Below are 10340 nucleotides of genomic sequence, written 5' to 3'. Positions count from 1 at the left end.
GCTGTTTGCATAACAGCAACGAACATGGAATTTTTTCTGGCTGAACTAAAACTAAAATGTCAATCTGTATAAAAAAAATTCCTTAATTGAAAGTCTTGTTAACTGTGGTACTTTAGTAGGTCCAAAGTTATGTATTTGTGTGGTTTTTTTCATATTTAAATCCCTGCTACTTATTTTATTTCTCACATTAAATTGATCTAAATTTGCTTTTAGTTTTAAAAGTAAAATTAACCAGAACTATTGTTATTACTTTTAGGCAAGAACTTGCTAAAGTTTTGGAATGAGAACTGCAGTTTTCAGTGTAAATGGAGCAGACTAGAAATAAAATGCTACAGAAGTCTAGAATACAGGTTGGAACAACTGTCTTTATCACTGGAGGGCAGCATAAGTACCAATATAAGCTAAAACAGCAAACCCCCAGTATTTTCAGCTGTTACTTTATATGCCAGAACAGCAATTGCTGCTTCTTTATAGTGGCCAGCTACAAATGAGATGCTGCAGCCAGCGGGTCTGACCAGCCTCTGAAAGACAGATTTGTCTTTAATTTTGTCATTAATTTTACTTTATTGTTGTAATTTCCCAGACCAAACCCAGGTTGGGGGAGAACTGAAATTTTTTTCAAAACTCATATTAAAGTTTCCCCCCCACCCCTAATTTTAATAACAAATATTTTTGCCAAAGCTCTCATCATATTATGGCTACTATCAAACCTGCATGCAGTCTCAACCCTTTGGGATCTCTCTCTTTTAGCCAGACATAGATTACCCTGTTTCTAGGAGCTCAGCAGATTTAGGGCCTTGCTGGTTGAAATGAGTTTCTAATTGTTTTATTTGCAACATGCACAGAAAACTTGGTCAACGTTTTCTGTGTCCTTGGCAATGAAGAGGAGAAATTCATGCCACAGTTCTCGGCTATCTTTTCTTATTCATAACAATTTAGGGAGTTTCTGAACTATTTCTTGGAATATAGTGAAAAAACCCTTTTTGTTCTCTAGGGTATTCTGTAACTTTAGGTCAAATCTGCAATGTCCCTCATGAAAATGAAACTAGCACAGAATCAACACAAGCAGAAACAGCAGGACCTAGCTCAGGCAAGAAGAAAGAATTATCGAATCATGGAATGGTTTGGGTGGGAGAGACCTTAAAAATCACCTAGTTCCACCCTCCCTGCCAGGGGCAGGGACACCTTTCACTAGACCAGGTTGCTTCAAACCCCATCCAACCTGGCTCTGAGGCATCACTGGCTCTCTGCTTCATCCACCTTGGCAGGTGTCAACACCTTCTCCCATAAAAAGCTGTGTTAGCAACTATGATGCAATAGAGGAAAATCCTTTTTCCCCTTGAGATCAATCTATTAGAAGAAGAATAGAGATTTTCTACTTTTTACCCACCTAGTTAAATGAAACAAAAATGGTTCAGGTTGGAAAGGACAACTGGAGGACACTGACCCTCAATCAGGGTCCCTTCAAGTGTATAAATCAGGATCGTGTTCAGAAGACTTTGGAGTACCTCCAGACAAAGCAATTCCAAAACTTCTCTTGGCAATCTGTTCCAGTGTCCCATCACCCTTACAGCTAATAAGTTCTCCCTCACATTCAGGTGAAAATTGCTGTGTTGTGTTTTCTGCCTGTTTTCATTTGAAAGGAAACCAGGCACATAATCTTAGTCCAGTACATTCCCTCTAGACAGTGTGCCACAGACCAGAACTTCAGGATGCAGACAGAGACTTGAAGGAAAAGCACAAATATTCCCATTTGCACTGGATGGAGGAATGTGAGTGAATGTGTGAATGATTTAATGTGTCCTTAGAAGCTCGCTGTGAACTGCAGGGTCTGAGGGATGCTCGTGCTGGTACCTGCACTACTGAGAGCAAGAGAAGAGGTAGCACAGAGGCAGGGACAGAGCTCTGAGCCATGGGGCAGCCCTGGGTGCAGTGTGGGCAGATCTCCTTGGTCTTCCCAGAGATGGCAAGAAATCCTGGGAAGAATTGCTCCATGCCTTTGACTTGGAAGGGCTTGAAATTCCAACTCTACCACTGTGGGAAGAGGAGCTGAGAGCTGCTGGGGTTGTGAGGAGAGGGGAGAAGGTTGAATAAGAAACCAGGAGGAAACCTGGGGAGAAAAGATCCACTGGCAGGAGTGTTCCATTCCTCACTGGAGGTGAGGAATGGAACTGGCATCTGTGGAGGCCATTGTGTAGCCAGCTCTGTCTGGGAAATTGAAACATTTGGTTGCATTTCACACAGCTTCAGGGCACCTGTAAATTGCCTATCTGCAGATAATCAGTGAGGGACCATATGACAGCTCAGGGCTGCCAATTCCCTGGCTCTGACCCACTCTTCCCAAGTCCTGAAATGCCCTGTACCTCTTGCGAGGACGGAGGTGCCAGTTCCTGCTGCTGCCCAACATCTTAGCTCCACATTTGCTCTTAAAAAAGCCCTGTTCATTTCCTGTAAATCTAAATGTAAGGCAACAGGCACCTGGCAAAACGGTACTGTAATATGGATTAATACTGAATATCTTTCTAGTGAAGAAAGGGGAAATATTAATATTTAGGAGTAACGTGTTTTATTGAATATTTCAGTCTTTAAAAGACATAAGTATTTGGTATAGAATTTCAAGCTCAGTAAAAGGCTGTTATACAAATATGGTCATGGTTGAATGTTGAAAAATGTTAACAGTTTTCGGCAACAAGGGAGCTTTACAAGGGAGGAAAATCAATATTGACTTATGCTATTTATCCATAGCATAGTAAAGTTGTCTAGACCTGAGAAATCCCAGTAATTTAACATCTAATTTACATTCATTAAAAAAAAATAAAAAAAAAGGGTCAAGCAAATTCTGCAACTTAAAGGGAGGTAGAAAATCTGACCATTATGGGCTTAAAAAATCCCAAAAAACAAGCATTGTGTTGAAAGAAGGGCCAAGTGGAAATAAACAATGGAAAAAATTACCTGTATTTTCCTTACAGAACCTGCTTAATTCAGCCCCAGTTTTAGTAACTCTTGGCTGCTCAGAGCTGCCTTGTTTGTGCTGCTCCAGTCACTGAGCTGCCCTCATGGAGCCCTAATGGCCCAGCCTAATCCCCACCAACCAAAGAGAACAGGCAAACTGGCCACTGCCCATCACCCCAGAGCCACTTCTCAGCGTTTTCATTGCAGTTACAATGAGCAGAGATGCCTCAGAGGCATTAGCCTGACCCCATTTTATGTACATGCCCTCAGGTTTAAGAACTGGTTATCCCAGACTATTCCCCAGCTCTGGCAGCTGCTGCCAGACTCGTGCAAGGGCCCTCATCCTAAAGGATCCGTCTGAGCTCAAGGAATTGCAGTGCATGTTTCTCTCCTTTGACTGTAGCCAGGGAGGGGACACCTCTAATATCTGATTTTCGCACGTTCCTTTCCATCTGGTCACATCCTTCCACAAAGCATTGTCTACAGGCATCCCAGGGGAGATGGTTTTCATTGCACACTTCATGGTTTTCATTGCACACTTAAATGCTTATGGAGCCTGTGTACCTACCAAGTTTATGTTTTCAGGCAAAGTTTTCCAAAAAGCTTTGCTCTTGGAAGAGACAGAGATTAGTTACACTGAACCTTTTTAAGGGTTTTGAGGAAATGTTTGGCTTAAGAAATTCTGTTTCCTTTTCAGATTAGAATATCAGTTTACCCCAGTCCTCAAAGATTGATGTGCATATCTTTATATGCATCCTGATGGCTCCACTGAAGCCAATGGGATTATTCACCATGTTTATGGCTTGGCAGCTGCATTTGTTTTTGCACAAGTGGGGACTTGATTTCTCTTCTCAGTGTATATAAGTATTCTTTACCAGATGCAGCCCCAGGACATGGGATTCTCCACTTCTGCCCTATTTATGTCACCATCCATATTTAATTTAATTAAAAAGCAATAGATGAAGCCATGACAAATTTTACACTAGGCACAAAGCCAGACTTTTTTTTTTTCCATTTTTCTTTTGCTTTTTATGGGGGGCGTTATTATCGTTTTATTGGCAAAGCTGAATTTAACTTCATTGAGCAATCCCTGTCTTATTCATAATAAAGACATATCCAGCACTTCTCTAGTGTGTCACTTGAAAGAAATAATGAATTACATTAAATGAAAAGTTTCATTTTTTTTCTTTTAGAAATGAGCTTTAACATCACAAGATACTGTATTCTCATTCTGAGTCAAATATCTTGCTATTTTTTTTTCCAGAAGAAGTGCTCAGCGAGGCTTTGTTCTTGCCCGAGTGTTGTATGACTGTAACAAATCACTAAAATGTCCCTGAGATGTCTTACATCAGGGAAATTGAAACCCTGAAAAATATATGTGCTTGGCACGGTTTTTCTGCATATTGTGAAATTGCCACTATAATTGTAGAATTTAGTATGTTATGAGAAAAAACGCCTTTTCTTTTAAGGCCTCAATTTCTGCAAAGCTCTTATTTAACTTGAAGCACAGAGATAAGTGCATCCTTATCTAGCTCAGTATTTAAACACATGCTTAAATTTAAAGATGTCCCAGTCCATGAGATTTTAGAATTTGATTAAACTAAATCATTTACTTGAGTATTTTGCCAGATGAAGATCTTCAGATGTAAAATACCACTATGAACATAGGCTGCATTGCTGTCTAAAGTTACAACTTTGAGAATAAATCAAGCCACATCAGGATTGCTCTGCAGCCCTGAAGGAGGCTGATGTGGTCTCTCAGTGCCCACACTGTAAAACAGTCCTGTAGTCTAAAAATTGGGTGACTGTAACTAAATTGTCTGGTGGGAATTGTCCCTGGGCCATGCCAGCACCCAGACTGTGCCAGGGCTGCTGAGGAGAGAGGTGGTTTCCTGGAGCAAAGCTGTGCCAGAGACTTCTCTAGATATTTAATGGCTTTGAAGTTTGAATTCCAATACCTGTGTCATTACAAAACCTGGCGTTAAGAAGTTGCACCCTAAGTGCTTCAGCTTTATCATACCTAGGACTTAGGACAGGCTCCATGATGCTGTTCAGGAGCAGTGTGGCTCTCTGAGGTAGTGTGTAAAGAACAAATTCTTGTTCAGGGCATGATGTTGTCCCTGTTTAAGCTTTCACAGGTGGATGAGCTCTCTCTGAAATTCTCACACAGGTACAATAATAGCAAGGCTGACTTCTTGACCACTCTTTGCTTTTCCACCTATAGTGAATTCAGAACTGGATTTTGCAATGACCCCTTCTTTTTCTATAGAGGCAAAATCACACATCCTACTAATCCTACATATTTAGTATTTGGGTCTGCATGTTGGGAATGAGGACTTATGCCTGGGGAGGTACATACTAAACACTGCTGTCCAAATCCTGCAAAATCTCCCTTGACATGGAGCTGAAACCAATGGGATTTCTTCCAAGAGAATGTCTGCTTCTGGCAAACAGGATGTTTTTGTAGGTCAGGGATTATCTTCAATGTGGTAAGTGGGAAAAAAGTTCAGTCCCTATTGATGAAAGAAAATAAGATCAGAGAAGTATCAAGTCAGAATTGCAAGATGTTGCAGACTCAGATTTCTCTATTCATGGAGACTTTTACTCTATTTGATTGACATCTCTTTTCAAATTCCCATGTAAAAAATGTCTATCCATGACTAAATCTAAAATATTTCACGTCCTATTCTCAAATGGTTTATGGAAAGAAAAGTGATGCTTCTTGTCCTTTGCAGAGGAGCTCAGTGCAAAATCCAACACACAGATGGGAAACTGAGAAACAGTCTCAGAGGAGAGGGCTGCCACTCTGCCTTACCCTGGGATATTTCCCTTCTCCAGCAAAGCTGGGCTTATCTGTTCATGATTTTGCTGTGTGAGCAGGGTAGGCTGTGACGTGCTGATATTGCCCACGTGGTAAAGGAGATGATTATCAATCCATGTAGGGAATACTGCCTGGAGTATGCAGCAGGCTGATGCAGAGGGTTTGGAATTAAACAGGACACTGCTGAAGTACCAATCATTTTTCTGTAGTTAAGGCTGCATCAGCATTTCCATTGGAATACTTGTTTCCAGTGGTTTGTACAATTAATGTGCTGGAAAATGTGCTCTGGACAGAAATTTGATGAAAAAATTGTTCCATGCAGGGGCAATGATTTCTTTTAGAGGTCATGAAGAAATATCCACTTATTTTTCTTGCTGAGACAGAAAAACAGAGGAAAACTAGCCATTCCTATGATAAAAGCGTGCTGAAAAATAAATGCCTAAAGTAAAAGAATAAAAGTAGAAGTTTATGAGATAAAAACCTCATAAAAATGGAAATTTAGGCTTAATTTTTTTCCGAGTTTTCTTACAGACACTTTTCTGTCTGAAGAAAGTATTTTGCTATTTGGGATTTGTTATAAATTAGTTAGGTCTGTACCACAGGCTGTACTTTGAAGCAGAGAAACATCTTCTATTTATTTCAACAGAGTTATGCTCTCAGAATTTTCAAATATAAATAGGGAAATTTTGAAGAGGTTGAGAGCACTCAGAGAAGAATAAAGTGTGAAATAAGTTGAGCTGCAAAAAGAAGATAGCCTCAGGGAGCAGGAAAAAGAAACCCTGTTTTAATGAGGAAGCAAGAAAAAAAAAGAGAATAGTTTTGTGGACACACTGGTATGTCAGAGAGGAAACAAAGAGAGCTAGGAAAGATCAACTACTTCACATTTACTTGTTTTCAGCAGGGTTTCAATTGCCAGTGTGGGCAAGAAAGCCTGATCCTTGTGTTTGGCCTGAATATCCATAACCCACCTCAAATTTGTGGATAATGATGTTTTGTGTGGCTATGGGTAGGGTGAGCATCCAAGTTTCACACTGGATCCTTTGCTTTTAAACTATGAAAGGGGTAGAAAGAGATGAAGAAATGATTGAGGGGAAAAAAACCCAAAAAAACACCAAAGACTGCATTTGGGAAAAGCCTCAAAGCCTCTAGGATTAAAAATAAAAGCTTCCAGAAAATTCTTTTACCTGACTGCCATATCAGAGGAAGGATTTACAACCACTCCGGTGTTGGACAGGTGAGGTGTTGTGTGGGGCTCTGTAGTGAGAAGTGGGAATCTTTCAAAGAACATCTCTAAAAAATGCCCTTAAAGGCTTCTTGGTCAGAGATGTACCAGCTTGTGTCAGCCTGCGAGCTGCTGTGGTCACAAATTCCAAGTTACTCCTGGGGAAGTTTTGAATTCCTGCACTCAGCATGGGGTTGGTACCAGGGGTTGATGGTACTGCTGCTCTTGAGGAGGCAGAGAGAGCAAGTGGGGCATGAAATAACCTGTACTTGCATCTTTCAGCTCTCACCCACACACAGTCCTGCCAGGCAAGGAAGCAGTTCTCAATCTCCTCCCCAAGGGTTCGTGAAAACAAACATGGAATCCCTTCCTTTGTTTCTATGGGAAACAGGCCATGGGGAGGCCTGTGCTGAGGTGGAACAACCAGTACTAACCTGATGTGTGACATTGTTTATGCAAGACTACAGTGAGAAGAATAATTTTAGGTAATGGATGAGGTGCTTTCCATATCCAGTTTCCTTTCCTGTTCAAATGCCTTTTGCCTGTGTAAGAAGTTATGAAAGAAGAATCAAAGATTTATCTGTCTGTAATAATTTGGTTGCACTCCAAACAATGTTTCACTTGGTTTCCACTTCACCTTAATTTTCTCAGATATCCTGAGTATCACTGTTTGTTTAAAGCCTGTTGGAAAAGACGCTGCCTCTTTGTGAAGAATCCAATTTCCCCAACACTACAACACCTCTCTTGCTCACTGACTGCCTAACTTTGCCTCCTTACAGTGTTTCCTAGGAGATCAAATGGGAGCTTGAAGTACTCAAAAACCTAGTGTTGCAATGAAAAATAACTTATTAAAGTTTATAATTACTGAAAAATTAATCAGAGACTTAGCATGGTACTTGCATAAAGACAATAAGCCAAGCTCTTGTCATAGTGAAATATGGAATAACTACGTTGAAATAAATCTTAATTATGCTAGAGTTGCTACTCAGTGTGACTTAATTAGGAGTAGAGCAGTGAAAGCCTTTGGGGAAAAAAAGAAAGCTGATTACACAACCACTTAACTGCATATTCTTCCTTCCCCCCTGGTTCTTTTCCTTCCCATCAGAGAAAATTTCAAAACTAGAGTTGTTTGAGGAACTTGAACAGACATTAATTGTGGCAGGTTACATTCTAAATAGGAATTGTTTGAAGTAAAAAGTTAAGAGTGATAACCCTGAAGATAATCTCTTTAAATTATGCATGCATCATAATTAAAGGTGTCATGCATCCATATCTACCTTGACCTTAAAGAGTGCTTTGCTTTGTTAGACAATAAATTTATGAAACATAGAATTGTTTAAGTTGGAAGGGACCTTAAAGACCATCTAGCTCCAAATACCTGCCATGGGCAGCCCACTTTGCACTGCTCCAAGCCCAACTTGGCCTGGGACACAGCCAGGGAAGGGGCAGCCACAGCTTCTCTGGGCAACCTGTGCCAGGGCCTCCCTACCCTCACAGTAATGAATTTCTTCCTAAAATCTAATTTAAACCTACCTCAAGTACTGGACTACAAAGGTGAAGACTTAACTCTAATTAAAAAGAGAGAAAAAAAAAAGAAAAGAAAAGAGTATTAGACTGAGGTTAAAATAGCCCACAGAACAAAGTGTAAGGAAATAGATCTTCACTGCAGCATGCAACTATGGCTATAGAATATAGACAGATATATTGTTCAACAAGCACACCTACAATGTAAGAAGCTCATTTGTCATGGTATCACTTCTTACCAGATAGAAGACATGCGAAGTCAGATATATCATGGCAATAAATTTGTTGACTTCAACAGAGTTATCTCAACAATGAATTCAAAGCAATATACTTTAAGGGAATGAAACCAAACCGAGCAGGAGATGCACACAGAGTTCTTGGAAGATTATCTAGACCATATATAAAATCAGACATTAAAGGAATATGCACAGCATTGCAGGGGATTTATGGTTACTGGGAAAAGAGGTGTGTAATGAAGATCCAGTACGCAGCATGTTATCAGAGTGTCAAATTGCTTGGCGTGAGCTATGTGCTTTTTTCACAGGTGCTATGCAGCTCCAGTTAAGCTGAAAATGTGCTGTAGAAAAAGGTATAATATACTGAAAAAAAAATTGCAAGAAAAATAAACAAAAAAAAGTAGAAAGAATTAAAAAATACAGACTCTGAATCCCAAAATTATTCCTGTTTTCCTTGTTCCACAGAGACTGATGTATTTGCAGAAGTAAAGGCTGCACTGGTCCCTTTTTGGTGGATGTGGAAATTGTTTGAAAAAAATAACAAAATTACATCCATGAAAGATGTGGTTTGTTTTCTGCTTCATTCCTGCATGGACAGAGAAATAAAAACCTTCTAGTCCCAGTGTGTGATCTATATATTTTGTACCTGTTATAGTAGGTGCTAAGTGCTACTGCACATGCATGACACTGAGAGGAGTTGATTTGACACCTCATCAAATTCTTGCTCGTTTTTGTGAGCCCACCTTTAATATTGATATTTTCTGATGTCTTGGCTTACTGTACTCTGCTATGGGAATTCCAGGTTTTTAAACAATTTGTTGTGCATAAAACTTCATAAGTAAAACATAAAATTTGGGCTGAATTATTCCTGGAATTTATCCCTAAAATTGAAGCTTAGGAGGCATAATATTTTCTCTTTCTCTACTTATTTTGTCATCTTAAGTGGGGTTAATCTTCCCAAGCCTGGATGAGTCTGCTGATTGCTGAACGTCCTTGATCACTGATGGACAGAAATCTGCATTTTAAAAAATATGATTCATTTACTTGTAATATACAATTGTAGAATGGATCAGAAGTGCCTGTTACTCTCTTATGGCCATAAAGGAAGTTCAGACATAAATATTTACATTGGTAATATCTGAAGTTAGATGAGATGAATCCTAGCTTTGATGGCTTTGGAAAGTGCTATTTCCCTCAACTCAATGCATGACAGACATCCCTGGGATATGTCTGGGCAGTACAAGAGAAGACCAGGAATTTCCCAGGTGGCACCTCCAGAAGTGATAACCAATGGTCACAGTGCTGCAACAATCCAGGTTTTGTGTGGGCAGTGGAGGAAATCTAAAAAGATTGGGAAGCTTGACTTTCACAATGGACTGATCAAAACAGGATGGATGTTGCACAGTGTCATCAAGATGCAAAACAAGGTCAGTAAAAACTTTCTAACTAGAGACACATCTGACCCATAACCCAACACTAAAACATCCCCTGCTTCTAAACTTTACTGAAATATTTAGATCTCAGTTTTGTATCTGGCCCTTGAATATTTTGGCTCAAACCAGTAACTTTGATCTAGCTGCCCCTG

The sequence above is a fragment of the Pyrgilauda ruficollis genome, unplaced genomic scaffold (genome assembly GCF_017590135.1).
Source record: "Pyrgilauda ruficollis isolate IOZ18807 unplaced genomic scaffold, ASM1759013v1 scaffold54, whole genome shotgun sequence".
Taxonomy (NCBI): Eukaryota; Metazoa; Chordata; class Aves; order Passeriformes; family Passeridae; genus Pyrgilauda; species Pyrgilauda ruficollis.
The sequence above is the reverse complement of the archived record's forward strand: the minus strand, read 5'-3'. Positions refer to the sequence as shown.